The sequence below is a fragment of the Canis lupus genome, chromosome 6 (genome assembly GCF_003254725.2).
Source record: "Canis lupus dingo isolate Sandy chromosome 6, ASM325472v2, whole genome shotgun sequence".
NCBI lineage: Eukaryota > Metazoa > Chordata > Mammalia > Carnivora > Canidae > Canis > Canis lupus.
Genome location: NC_064248.1, coordinates 48,808,479 through 48,823,784, shown reverse-complemented (window position 1 = coordinate 48,823,784; position 15,306 = coordinate 48,808,479). Strand labels below are relative to the sequence as shown.

General features: G+C 35.3%; 1 long non-coding RNA gene across 8 annotated transcripts in view; it reads left to right on the top strand.

Annotated features, from left to right (window-relative positions):
• LOC112640772 (uncharacterized) overlaps nt 1–15,306 on the top strand; it is a 152,765-nt gene that overhangs the window by 55,942 nt on the left and 81,517 nt on the right. For 3 of the 8 annotated variants that reach the window (XR_007411407.1, XR_007411405.1, XR_007411408.1), the window contains one exon: nt 12,216–12,325. The exons of the other annotated variants lie outside the window; for them this stretch is intronic. This is a non-coding gene — a long non-coding RNA (uncharacterized LOC112640772). The remainder of the gene's footprint in view (nt 1–12,215; nt 12,326–15,306) is intronic. 8 annotated transcript variants of the gene reach the window in all.

Sequence of the window (15,306 nt, the reverse complement as noted above, 5' to 3'; positions counted from 1 at the left end):
TTACACATACGGTCTGGTCTTCCAGTCTTCAGTAATCCTTACCACGGCCCTGAGGGTAGGGAGAATTATTAGTTCCATTTTGCATGGGAGAAAACGAAAATGTAGAGAGACTAAATTGTGAAGCCAGGATTCAGATTCTTTAATTTAATGTGAAAGCCTAACTTCTTGAAAGTGCATATCTCTTCAAAAACTTAAGGAATTATGGAAATTACAGAAAACCTGAGTCTTAGGGGTGCTTTGAAACCTTATAAATACCTCTGGATCAAAAATTTCTCTTTTTTTCCAGATCCTACTCAAGCTCAGAGTTACTATTTAGCCCCTAGTGTCTTCATTAATAGATGTTTCTAGCTGGACTATGAAACAAAGCTTTACATGAACAGTTTCCATAACAGCAGTAATAATAATAACCATTTATTGAGCAATTATAAGGCACCATGAATATGGTGTATGAGCCCTTTATTTTTTAAAAATATTTTATTTATTTATTCATGAAAGACACACAGAGAGAGGCAAAGACACAGGCAGAGGGAGAAGCAGGCTTCATGCAGGGAGCCCAGTGTGGAACTCGATCCTGGGACTCTGGATCACGCCCTGAGCTGAAGGCAGATGCTCAACCGCTGAGCCACCCAGGCGTACCATTATGAGCACTATATACTTTTATCTCATTTTATCCTCTCCACAACTTGGTGAGATAGATTGTATCATTATTTCCACTGCAATTACATAATATTGTTATATAATAAAATGCTTAGAGTACATGCACAGCCATTATACAATATTTCTCTAATAAAAATACGACTTAGGATAGTTGGTAAGTTAAATATTTGGTTCATGAAAACATGAAAGGATTAATTAGCAATTATCTCTCTGCTGCTTTTAACCCTTGAACAGTGTGTCTGTTTTCTTTTGCAGAGGAGCTGTCTTGTCTTTAGCAGAACTTATGTTAGAGATAGTGTCACTTGACTTGGATAATTTTTTCTCTCTTAGAATGATTCAGTCTCAGAATTGGTCTTTAATCTTTAGTATCTCCATTAAGAAGAGTTTCTATCAAGTCCGTCAAAAGGACACAGTGTGAAGGAACATGACAGGTCCCCTGCTGCTGAATGAAGTGGGTAGCAGACAGGTTCCTCAGCCAGCCACTGGAAGCTGCACTCCATCTCGCCCAAATCTGTGTTGGCAGAAATGCAGGCAATGAAGTGCAAGCAGATGCCAAGAACCGGTATTCTTTCTACCTCGTTACTCTCTTTTCATTGGTTTTCTGTGTGCCCTTTGTAGGCCAACCCACAAATTACTTTACGAAGCAGAGATCCGCCCTTGGGCCAACCTAGGAATAAATTAGTTCCCTTGCTAAGATAGGAAAAAGTCCTAGTGAACCTTTAAATATTGAACTCACTGCCTTCAACTCAGGTCATGATCCCATCTCAGGTAAAATAATGTGAAATTACTTTCCCCTCCTATTAAAATCTTTTGACTGTGTTGTTCTAAAACTATAGCATTAGATTAAAATTTACTTCTCTGTTCCTTTGCCAGCTGTGAACTTGGCAGGAGGTTATTCTGTGGTTTAAACAGGAAAAAAAAAAGTAAATTGACAAAATAGATACATTTAAAAAAATGAGACCTTCAATTTGATACTATATTGTTGATGACAGTTATTTGACTCTTTATGTCTAGTCATAATGAGACAGGATACTGCATAAGCCAAAGACCACACAAAGGGTGGATGGTGAGTATCAAGAGGGCGTGGAGGAAGTGGGTTATAACCTTTTATTCTCCCAACTGTAGAGTCTCATCTTGTCTTAAAAAAAAAAAAAATCAGTTCAAAAAAAAATACATGCAGCCCTGATATATTCAGGAACAATAGTAACCACAAAAATAAATAAATAAATAAATAAATAAGTTTATTGAAAGATGCATGACTTTTTCACCTTTTTTCCTTCCACAGGGACTTGTTCTCTCCATCAAGCTCTTTTCTTTCTCAAATGTTATTATTATTTGTTTCAAACTTAATCAATTGGAAATTCCTACATCCTCTATAATTTAGGCTTTAAACAACATATAATTTGCCCTGTTATTAAAACAGAAAACTCAGCCCCCTTCCCTGGCATCCTTAATATTCTTCTATAGAAATTGTGATGACAGAAGAGATAAACCTGAGTAAATCCACTGTGTGGAGCTCCTTTAAAATGTGAGGACCTTGTCAATGCATTAAAAAGTGAAAGTTGGTTTTGTTCTAAATATCCTTGCTGGGGCCCATCATGCATAAAAAGGGGCCACAGCCCATTTGCAAGGCCTCTGAATGAACTCCATTCATTCTGTACTTGGAAATGTCTCTTCAGCCACAGAGAAACAATAGTTATAACCTAATTTCTTTGGCGCCAATATCAGCAGAGGGAAAACCAAGAGACCATTATGAAAACTCTAGCAACTTCTCTTGGTGATTATGTAATTCTGTATTCATTGATCATATTTGTGTATTTAAATAAGCACTTTTTAAAAAGATTATAAAGTGGTTTGGGAATGCTGTAGTATTATATATCATGCATTGAACATTTAAAAAATACAGTGCGCCAAAGTAATTTGCTTATTATGGTTACTAAAGTTTATAAAAGCACACTAACGTGCACCATGAAGCTTTTAGAGGAAAGCCTTTGTGTTTAATTACTGTTATTTTAAAATCTGATAAGATTTCTGGGGCGCCTTTCTGCCTTTGGCTCAAGTTCTGATCCCAGTATCCTGGGATCAAGTCCCGCATCAGGATCCTCTTAGGGAGCCTTCTTCTCCCTCTATGTCTCTGCCTCCCCCTTGTCTCTCATAAATAAATACATAAAATCTTTTTAAAAATATGATAAGATTTCAAAACTACAGTTTTGTTAGGTAAATTCATTTATCAGTTTCCACACTTACCTATACAAGTCATGGACATCTGGAAGTAGTAGTGACAGTTCCATGTGTGTCAATATCATTTCCAGCAGTGTCTAGAGTAATTTTTTTTTAAGTAGGCTCCATACATGGAGCCCAACACCGGGCTCAAGCTCGTGACCCTGGGATCAAGACCTGAGCTGATATCAAGAGTCAGATGCTCAACTGGCTGAACCACCCAGGTGCCCCTAGAGTGAGTTTTCTTAAGTACAGACTGATCTGAGTATGTCACTCCTTGCTCAAAGCCCTTCACTGACTTTCCATTGCCTTCTTCAGTGGACCTGGCTCCCTCTTCCTACATGATGTTGTTTCTGCATGTTGCTGCCTAGAACTCTCTACCTCTGTAAAGACAGACCCTGTTCCCTACCCCTTAATCTGACCAACTCTTACTTACTTTTGAAGTCTTAAGACTTTTAATTGTATTAACTCATGGTTTAAAATCTAGTGTATTTGGGGCTAGTTGTATGGGGATTCATTGCTGAAGAATAATTAGGCACAGATTATGAAGGACTTTCTAAATTGTGCTTTCAAGCTTTTGGATAGGAAGGTGATCGCAGCTCATTGTTTTAAAAGTTTGAAGGATGGATTGAGCCTTAAAAGAATGCTTAACATACCCTTCTGATTAATCATCAGTGAACTAGGAAACACCACACTAATTCTTTTGATGATCCCATCTTCACTCTCCCCAAGCACTGTGAAAAATCACTTGCTCTGATTACATTCTTGGAGACTTTGCTAATTCATAATTGAAAAGTACCAGCTGGAAGTATTTGGCTTTATGTTGTCATTAACTTGGTTAGTGATGCTAAATATGATATTATCTGAATATTATATATAGATAGTAAGTACTAATGAAATAGGTAAGAGAGAAGGCTCTATAGAGATCTGGTTTAAGATTCTTGCTCTACCACTTACCAGCTGTATGAATGTGGAAAAACTATTTTGACAACTTACTTAGCAAAATAAACTCCAAGTGAGGGATATAGAAATTGGGACAAGGAACATAGACCCTAAAGCAGTTTGACAAGCATGACATTTCCTGGAATTTGAGTGTGTCTGAAAATCCATGTGGATCTTGTATTCTCATCCATCATGTACTTCTAAGGTAAGAATATTTTTAAGTGGGGAAGAGGATTAAGTTGGTTGGTGATTTATTGTCTCAAATATTCTATAAAATTAGTTCTCCAAGAAGACACACTGTGTTTATCCTACTATTTGAAACACCCTTCTGGTATAAAAGCTTATGAAATGACTAAGGGAATTAACAGAAATGTAAATATAAAATCTCATTAGAGTACAAATATAAAATCTCATAGAACATTAATCTTCAGCCATTGATCAGAATGTACACCCTAAGAATACTTTATTCTAGATGATTTTTTAAAAATGTAGCTCAATAATGTTACAAAATGAACTCATCACTTTCTTTCCCTGACCATCCCTAAAGCCAAATTTTCCCAACTTTCCTGGATTCACCATGTTTCCAGTTATTCTTACAGAAACATCAGGAGGCACACTGGCTTATCTCTTTTCCTTGTCTCCCCCAAATATTTTAGTTAAATATTTTAGTCTTTCTCCACACAATTCAACTTAAACATATAATTCTTTCTATCACTGTGGGTTTTTTTTCCCCATCCATTTCTTACAATCAGCAGCTCAGTTTTTTATTGTTTCTGCCTGGACTATCACTGAGTTCATGAACAAGTTTCCAACATGCTCTGTCTCTTTTTTTCCCCTTTCCTTTAGCCAGTGTACTATGTTTCTTCCTTGTCTCTTTATCAGATATTAAATTAAGTATTGATTTTCAAGTCAGGCCTTCCATCATATTATGTTGACCTTTCTTTCCAGCCTAATCTTTCCTACTATCTTATGTGACCCACACTCTACAAAATGAACAACCCACTCTTCTCTGAGCACCCACTAACTCTCTTGTTCCAAGCCTCAGCACCAACTATTCCCACTGCCTCTCATTATGTGTCAAAATCTATCTCACAAGCTTCCTTCGCCATAAATCCTTCCTTGATCATCTCAGCTGAGTTCCTAGAGTCTCTTTCTCCTTTCACTTATTTGTATGGAACAGATATTTATGCCTAACATGTATCAAATGATAAACTAGCACTGGGGATTTAACAATGACTAAGACAGAATTGCCACCTCCCCCCATGCAGAGGTTATAATTTAACAAAAAAGAAGACTTGATGGATAATTTCACTTGTTATGAGTTTTAAAAGGTTCTGCACAACATGTTTAAAAGGGTTTAACTTAGCTGGGAATCAAATATGGCTTCCTTGATGTGCAGTATAGACAGAGATCTGGAGAATGAAGAGGTGTTAGCTAGGTGAAGTAGCAAGGAGTTAAAAGAATTTGAGGACAAGATAGAATGTTTTAGGCATAGGGAACAACATATGCAAAGGTCTTGAGGTAGAACTGAGCATGGCCCATATGAAGAACCAAGAGAATGCAGTATGGGCAACCAGATGGGATGCAGCAGGAATAATGGGGACAGGGGAAATTGAGATATTATCAAAACATGGATTGATAACCCATAGGACCTAAAATGGGTTGGAACTGGATAAATTAAGGAATGAGGATAGAGAAAAACAGGGAGAGAGTAGAAGAAACAATTGCCTGGAGACAAGGAAAAAGGATGACAATAAGAGTTCATGGGGGGAAAAAAGCAGTTCAAGGGGAGAACCTTTTGGTTGCGGAGTCCCATATCTCATTTCTCATTAAACCTTGTAATACATCCTCACTCCCTATATTCCATCATTTTTAAGAGTTACTTATATATTTGTCTTATTCTTGATACTAAATTATAAGTCACCTGGGTACCAACTTGAGGTTAATAATTATAGTTATTAATAATATGGCTGATATTTATAAGTTAAAGAAGTCTTTGCTGCTGTACTTACTTCTTCTTTGATCACTAAATGGCTTTTTCCCTCCCATCTTATTTCTGAATTCATCTTATGTCATCTGGCAAATACTGATTGCCACAGTTTAGCACGTATAAAGAAAGGCACCAAAACCAAAAAGCAAATTGCACACCACAAAATAGTTCTTAAAATTAACAAATGAGGGACAGTCCCGGTGGCTCAGCAGTTTAGTGTCACCTTTAGCCCAGGGCATGATCCTGGAGACCTGGGATCAAATCCCATGTCAGGCTCCCTGCATGGAGCCTGCTTCTCCGTCTGCCTGTGTCTCTGCCTCTCTCTCTCTCTCTCTCTCTCTCTCTGTCTCTCATGAATAAATAAATTAAATCTTAAAAAAAAATAATAAAATTAACAAATGAGGCCATTTTCTGGAGTCTCCTCTCTTAAAACATAGTAAGTGTTAGTGTGTCTAGGCCCATCCACAGGACTGGAAAGAGAATGAGGACTAAAGACAGGGTAGAAAATTAGGATTCAGTAGATCAGATTTTCCAGCTTCTTGCTGCTTAGCTTAGTTAGTGAAGTTTTCTTCATTTCTCTACTCAGAACTTTTTTTCATCCTAGCAGGCTTGCTTCACATTTGGGAGAACGAATGCACACACACTAAGCCATTTTCAGAAATAAGTCACTGAGACTATTATAACCTAAAAAAATGAGCCACTTTTGCTTAGAGCATCTCTTTTTAATATGCCTTTGTATTTCTTCTACATTGGCTTTGTCAAGTCTGATGTGTATTTTTTTGTATGTTTATCTTACATAGATACAGGCAGGATGTCCCTGTTTCTTCAGTTAGATGTTAGATAAACTCACCATACATTCATTTTCAACCTCATATTTTTTTAAGATTTTATTTATTTATTTATTCATGAGAGACACAGAGGGAGAGGCAGAGACACAGGCAGAGGGAGAAGCAGGCTCCATGCAGGGAGCCTGATGTGGGACTCGATTCCAGGACTCCAGGATCACAACCTGAGCCAAAGGCAGACGCTCAACCACTGAGCCACCCAGACATCCCTCAACCTCATATTTTTAGAGAAAGTTTTAATTACACAAAGAAGTCATCCACACATATCAGGGACCCAAGGTTTGTGGGAAACAATGTTAAAAATATATACCTTCTAAAATATTGGTGATCATTGTCTTCTTTTTTCTGTTCTCCTGGGTTCTTCCTAAGGGTGGTTAGTCCAACGAAGCTGCTGTGTATGCACTAGAATGCAGTGTTCATCACACTGGCACAGCCAAAAGATATAGGTGCTATGTCTCTTGGGAGAAGCCATCAAGGACAGTGCCATGAAACTTGAGGATCCCTGGGCCACCACAATATTGTAGTTCAGTGACTATGACTTTGCAAGCACTCTACAGTTCTGTCTGAGATCTTGTAGATGACTTGGAATAGGTGGTATGTAGGTATGCTTTGTAGATATCTTCAGTCATTATCATCTTTTTTAGGAATTCAACCATTGTTTTTTTATATATCTTAATGAATTAAATAATTTTGTATGTGGTGTGACTGAGCATGGCAAGTAGTAAAAGAAATAGTTACATGTTTTTAAAGAAATGAAATTTTATTATGTTTTGAAATCCCTTTAGATGTTTTTTTTTTACAGAACTTCCAATGACTTAGTTACAAAGTCACCTGTCTCAGATGTCATGTTCTTGCTAATTTTTTAATGAATTCTTTTGCTATTTTATAATCTTGTGGTTTATGTCTGTCCTTAAGTATCCATTTGTCTTATTGTCTCTGTATATGTCATGTTTACTTCAGCTCCTTTACATAAACTAAAATTAGAACTCCCTACATTCTATAGAATAAAAAGCAATCACTTTTGCATCTTCCCACTCCTGATTGAGAGAAACTCCACTTCACGGAGCAATGGCTAAAGCCCTGCCTTGCAGCTCTTCCTAACCATAGGACCTGTCCAACTCCCATGTGACCTGCCTCTTGTAGAGGGAACCTACAATGCATGAGTTAGGGTCTAGGTTTTAGCTGTTGCAGGTTAATAAACTGGGTTGACCCGTTAACTAAATCTTACTTATTAACCATAATGCGATGGTCTATGCATTTATAATGATGTGAATTTGTCTTATTTTGAATAAATATGATATATCAAAAAGACCTCATCATATTAACATATCAAATATGGCATATAAAATTATAGCAGAGATTTCCAAGATCTCAGTGAATGTAACATATAGAAAAAGTGGTGGATTCGAAATAAGGAGGCCTAACATTCTTATCTCAGAATGCTAGTGATATTATCTATGTGCATTTGAAGATGATTGTTTAATTTCCTGGGGTCTGACAAGAAAGGGGAAAGAAGTAGAGGCATGCTCTTTCTTTTTAGGAGTATGATTAAAAATTTGTATGTATCTCTCTTGTTCATGTACTTTTGGTCAGGGCTTAGTCAGTTGGTTACATGTAGCTGGAAAGGAGGCTGGAATATGTGGTCTTTACCTGTATCTTGTAGGATTACATTGCTAAAGGAATTGGACTCTTGAAGGACACCTAACAGTTGTTGCCATTGTCCCCTTTCATCTGAAAAGTAAATGCTCTCTCAGCACTGTCCTTCCTCTCTTACCTCCAGGTGCATTTCTGCTTAGCCTGGAATTGGGTCCTATGTTCACCTTTAGATGCAAGGAAGCTAGGGAAGCAGGAAAGAGGATTAAAAAATGATTGGCTTTGGCCAAAGGATCCCAAACTTTCTTGGTGCATAGCTCCCTTGGGGTCTCAGTAATTTTCTTGTGCCAAAAGAAATACATTAAAGTTCCATTTATAACTTAGCAGTCATTTGAATAAATTATACACATAAACAGAAAGAAAAGTAATACTTTTTCTATGTTTAAATAACCACATGTTACTAATAGGATGTATATACTTATGGGCATTCTACAGCTTCACAAATGTTGGAATCAGATTGGAGAGTGCCATTGGTTGTTCTCCATGCTTTTCATTGCCATATCTGTTTGTTTTTTAATCACAGCAACCACTGAAAATCCTGCTTTGCAGTTAATATGGCATATTCTGAAGGAACGAAGTGATTTAATATGGAAACCGTACGCTAAGCTAGTAGTTTGCACACAGTCCAACAAATTTTGAATCATACTGCTTCTCTTGAAAATTAAACTATGCCATGGTCCCCCAGTGAGTTTACTTTGGCATTCTTGGAGACTGGGCACACAGTTTGGGAATCACGGGCTTAGATGAATCGTCATCCATTGTCTGGAACTGGACATACTGCTCCCTAGACAAGAATCAGACTTCTTTTAAAAAAAGAAGGGAGAATGGAAATCATGTAGGAAACTAACAATTTCTGTCTCATTTTTCCCCTAACAGACTATCCGCTCCTTTTGAATAGAGGTTATGTCTGTGTTTACAACTATATTATATATAGCACAGTTTTTAATACATAGAAGGAACTCAGTACATATTTATTAAATGAAGAAATGAAGGCTATCTGGTTAAGGGTATATAGTTATTTCTGTTAACCACAGCATGCCAGATTATAGGAAATTTGTTGCATTCACAGTAAGCTTCTGTGTGAATTCAAGGGCCTGGACCATGCCTTCCTCACCTCTTACTGTCCAGGGTCCGGAAATTATTTGGCACATTCTAGAAGAAAGAAAAATGTTGGTGGGATGAATGATTAGATGTCTGAGAGCTAGTTCTGTCTCCGAACACCATTACAAAGGAGTTTCATTACATGGATAATGAAAATGCGTATTACTCTCAGTATAAATGTCCATGCTGACTGTCAAGAAAGAAAAATAACCACTCTGTCTTATCACTGTGGATCTAAGGCTTTCCTTTGTTACCACAGTCACCACTAAAAAAACTGACAAAAAAAGAAAAGCAGAACTTTTTTGAGATATGAGAAGGACTTTTTCCATAATGATTTACATGGTCAGCAGCTAAACTATCTCACAGTTTAGCATCATTTCATAAAGCCTGGAATGTGACTTTTTAAAAAGGAGCCACCAAATTTTCTAAGTATGATGGATATTTAAGCAAAATTTGTCTTCCTCCTTTTTTTTTTAATCCCCTCAGCTCAAATGCATTATTCTGTATTTTTATGTTTTTGCAACAAGGGAAACCATTTGAGCTCTTTGCCCTTGGTTGCCCTGATGTTAAAATATAAAACTCTGTGTCACTCTATGAAAGTATGTGCATGTGCTAGCATGTGTAGATCTAAAAATTACCAAGGGGGCATCTGGGTGGCTCAGTTGGTTAAAGCGTCTGCCTTCCACTCAGGTCATGATCCCAGGGTCATGGGATGGAACGCCACATCTTGGGGAGTCTGCTTCTCCCTTTCCCTCTGCTGCTCCCCTACTTGTGCTCTCTCTCTCTCTCTCTTTCTCTGTCAAATAAATAAAATCTTTCAAAAATATAAATAAATAAAACATAAAAATTGCCTATGGTTACTTATTTTTCTAGTAGTTTTTAAAGAAAGTTATTTATATATCTCTATCACTAATTCAAAAGTATTTTGAAGGCAGAGTCTACGTCCTTTTCATTTTGGAATCTGCAGAGCATCGCACAAGACCTGGTACAAAATGGGTACCGATATATATTTGTTGAGTTGGTAAACTACTTTTTATCAGTATTTTCCCTAAAGCATGGTATTTTATATAATCAATTCTCAATGTGTGTATTTTTATTTGTGAGAGCCAAATCATCTTTACTTTAGTTCTTTCAATATTCCCGAAAACTAAGGAGAATCAGGATTTATTTTCCCTGTCTTGTATGGGAAAATATAATTATCTTTAAGGATAGATACCAAATTTTGAACTTGTATTATAAAATAAATAAACTAATGTACTTCAAAACATTATTTGTTTTATTAGAAAATATATCTGCATGCGCATTTGTGCATGTGCGTGTATGTGTTAATATCGTTTTTTCTACCAATGTAATTAAAGCTTTCCTTGAGCATTTACTAGGTGCAGGTCAATGTCCAAATGCCAGACTGATGTTACAGTCAGTTTTATATCCCTAAGTTTTATTTTTAAATGCATTTTTATTTCTTTTTCTTTATTTTCATTTACTTATTTTTTAAGCACAAAAAATACATACTTATTGCATGTATTTTATGTAAATATAATATAAACAAAACATATATATATTAGATATATCCTATAATTTTTTATGGATCTGTTTACATGTAATAATATTTTGGGTGCAGCATTTTAAATGAAATTGAATCATACTGCTCACACTGTTTTGCAATTTCTTTCTTTTTTTTACTTTATAGTGTATCTAAACTTTTAAGTGTAGAAGATCTTTCAACTAATAAATATAAATTCTCCAGGACTGTTTAATTGCTAGGTCTTACTTCTAGGTGTTCACAGTACCCTATACTCCTACTTTGAATTACTTATCACACTTTTAATTTGAATTAGTACTTGTAAAATTGTACATTTTATTCCTGTTTCCCTAAATAGACTGTAAATGTTATGCATAAGACACACTACCTGAGACATATGTACAGAACAGCAGCAGATACTATGAATGAATGAGTGGATGAGTGGGGGGCTTCCATTCCAAGACTTTCCTTATAGAGCCTGTGCTCTTGCCATATTTTCATACTGCCTCCCTGTAGAGGTTCTGTTACATGCTTTATATGCTATGAGATTCTTATCATTTATGATTACATTATTTGTAGTTTTATGTAGTGTAGTTTAGGTCAATGCAAAGTCAGAGAAATAAGATATTGTAGATATTCAGAAGTATAGGCATAATGATTACATAATGATAAAAATAATCAACATTTAAAATCTTTTACATTATTGGGCTTACTAATTTTCAAAATTAGAAAGACAATGATATACATTCCCAAAGTGGCTTTATTTCACTCTCCTGACATATTTTTCTGTTCATTCTCTTTTTTCTTTCAGGAAGAAAAAGTTTCTAAACTAAAATAATTCTATTAAATGAAATGATAAATGACAGAGATAGCTAGTTAACCCTAGTAGTTGTTCCCATGGTGGTAGAGTCTTAGAACTGTGACCGTTCACAATGGATTCTTTCTTTCTTTCTTTCTTTCTTTCTTTCTTTCTTTCTTTCTTTCTTTCTTTCTTTCTTTCTTTCTTTCTTTTCTTTCTTTCTTTCTCTCTCTCTCTCTCTTTCTTCTTTCTTTCTTTCTTTCTTTCTTTCTTTCTTTCTTTCTTTCTTTCTTTCTTTCTTTCTTTCTTTCTTTCTCTCTCTCTCTTTCTTTTTCTTTTTCTTTTTTATGATACTCCATTTCTAGCTTGCAACCAGGCATGGCCAATAGCATGCAAATAGAAGTGTCTTGTGGCAGTTTTCATGACCGCTCCTTAGAGACAGCAGGTTGTATGTCCTTTCACTCTTGTTTTCTGACCTTTTCCCAGTTCTGCTCCTCTGGAATGTGATGTTGCCATCTTGGACTGTGAGGTTGAAGCCCGGTAGGACAAAACATTGAGATGAATGGATCCTGGATTCCTGTAGCATGGGTTATCTTGTGAGTCATGAGCTGCTCCTGACATTTATATGAGACAAAAAGAAGCTTTCATCTTATTAAGCTATTGTTTCTGTCATTTGCTGCCAAACCTAATTTTAGCTAATACAGATAATAAATATGAAATTTTGAAGAAAGTCCATGTAAGTTTATTACTTGCCACAGGCAACTAGCCCCTACCAATAGCATTTTACTAAAGAAACTGTAAATGACCTTACTCCTTATTATTTATTTATTTATTTATTTATTTATTTATTTATTTATTTCTCCCTATTTATAGATAAAAAAGGTCAGTGTAGTTTTAATTTAGATTTTAGGTCAGTGCTTTTCATAAGAGATCGCATTTACATGCTAAATGACAAATAGTAAAAATAAGAAGTCAATAATAGCTTGCTTTTGTATACAGTTCTGTATTTGTTTTAAGATATTAATCTCATATTGTTTCTCACAACTACTCTTAAGTAGGTTTGTTTGTAAATGACAAAACTGAGGCTAAGTGTCATCTGTACGTGGTAATAAAACTAGACAATGAACTAGTTCCCTGGGCTCTTCTCTTTAAGTTTTTTAGCATATTGTTCACCAATCTTTTTAAGTCTCATTATAAAGTATATTATCTGACAATTTATTAATCAATTTTATAAATCACTTTTCCCAGCTCCATCTCACACAGATGAGAGAAGAGCATGAGCTCCAAAGAATATTTTGTTGTTTATAATGTTTCTCTCTCCCTCTGGGAAGGAGGAGACATTGTAAGGAAGAGTAGACAAAGAATATATCCAACTTAAGACACTCTGGGTTCAAGGAAATAGTAGTAATTGTTACCTATACCTCTTGACCTAGGGGCTGGATAATAATGTATTATTTCCAATCCTCAAAAAATCAAGCAGTCCATTCATTGAAGCAATATAAACCTAGCTGAAAAATTCCCATGCAGAAAAAAAAACCCAATTGCTTATTTGAATGTTCTAATTTAATTAAAAAGTAATTGAATTAATTAATTTCAAAAATTAATTTTGAAAATTTCAAGCTGAAAATTTTAGTATGCAATTTGCATTTGTGGTCATGCCCCAGTGCACTCAAATTTCAATATTATTCAGTTTCCTGAGGGACCCAAATATGGACGGCCTTATTAAACAATATTCTCCTTTACTGCCTTTGTGATTGTTTTGGTTACTGCTCCATATTGCTTCATCACAACTACAGTTTGTATAGGAAGATATACTGACCTTGACCTTTTCTGTCAACCCATTTTAAAAAGAAACCATTTCGGGGAGCCTCTGATAATTTCTCCTTTAATTTGTCTGCCTTTCTTACTGTGTATTTTGTTCCTTTTTGCTTGTGTGGAATAGGGATGGAATATTGATGACTGAAAATTTGGATTTTTTCCAGGCATTTATTTTGGGACAAGCTCTCAGTCTGTTGGCATGAATACCTACCCACTGCCCTGTCCTCCCCTCCCCACAATATGACAGACTCTTTTTACCCGATAGAAGGGGAAGAGTGGGAGTTCTTTTAAGAACCTCTGTAAATTTAAGGATTTACAAGAGGATTTCTGGGAAAACATTAGATAAGGCCCAGGGAGCTCATTAAAGATAATAAAATTAGTTGCTCTGACTTTTCTTTTAAGGAAATATTCTTAAACCACTTCCTTGCAGCTCCATCATTAAAGTTGTCTCTAACTTGACCTTTCTTGAATAGCTAATTCTCATGCAATTTCCTTTCCCCTCTACAGCATGAAGTATTTTACTTAGATGATTTTTCCCGGTACAAACATTTGCATATTAAGGAATTGGCAGTTGTTAACTCACTGTAATCTCCTGTTCTTTTCTACATCCTACTATTCATATGAGAGTCTATATTCTTGGTGTTTTTGCTTTCATATTTCCACACCATGAATACCTGAGTATGGTGAAACTTTGAAATCAAAGTTAAGAAGCCCTGATTGTTACTGGGTAACTTTGACCGATAACCTTTACATCTCTAATTAATTATTAATTAATTAGAAATGTAATTATGTATATGGTATATATACATATAAGATGTATATGGTATATACATCTTACTAATTAGAAATTAAATATTAATTAGAAATTAGTAAGATGTATATACCATAACAAGTAATCAGCTATCTGTACATCTGCTTAGGTTTGTCTAACTAAAGTCAGGGAAGCAGTAATTAATTACTAGTAATTAATGCATAAAAGAATTACAAAGGAAGTGTTTCTCATCATTTAATTCCATCATTATAGTGATTTTCCAGCAGTCCCAAGAAAGTAGGTAAAACAACATCATAATTATGTTTAGCTGTCAAAAACAAAAGTAAAGTACCCTCTTTTTATGGCTCCTCAATTCTTTCACTCCCTCGCAGACCAAACTTCAGTTCCACATGAGACATAAGAATTCCTTCATTTCATATCCTGACAGTGTCTACCTTCTCTGAACTGTTATGTTTTTCTTTTATTTTTTTGAACGGTTATGTATTTCTTATATATCTTTGACACTCATTCTAATACTTTTTATATACATTGTTATTGTTCTCCAGAAATTTGTGAAATGCCTTCCATCTTCTAAACTGTATTTAAGTTTGTTGGAAAAAAAGGATTGCATAGTCCACTTACTCCCAAAGTTTTATCGCAGAATAAATCTTAATAAATAAATCGTGATAACTTGCTCCATAGTTCCTTGGAATTGGAATGTATAAAAATAATTGTTGGAGCAATTAATACTAGTCTACATTAGTAAATAAGAAACAGTTAATTTTGATCAGTTTCTTGAAATTGTATATTATTTCTTTCAAACCCAAACTTTGTCTCCATAAGTGTAACATCCAATGTAACTCTCTGTCACAGTAAAGCATCTGTTAGTTATGGGAAGAAAGTGAATAACTAAAATTTTACAATCATATATTACATTTTATAGCATTTTATATTTTTCAAAATGTTTTCATGTGCCTTACAGGGTGACACAAAACATACTTTAATATA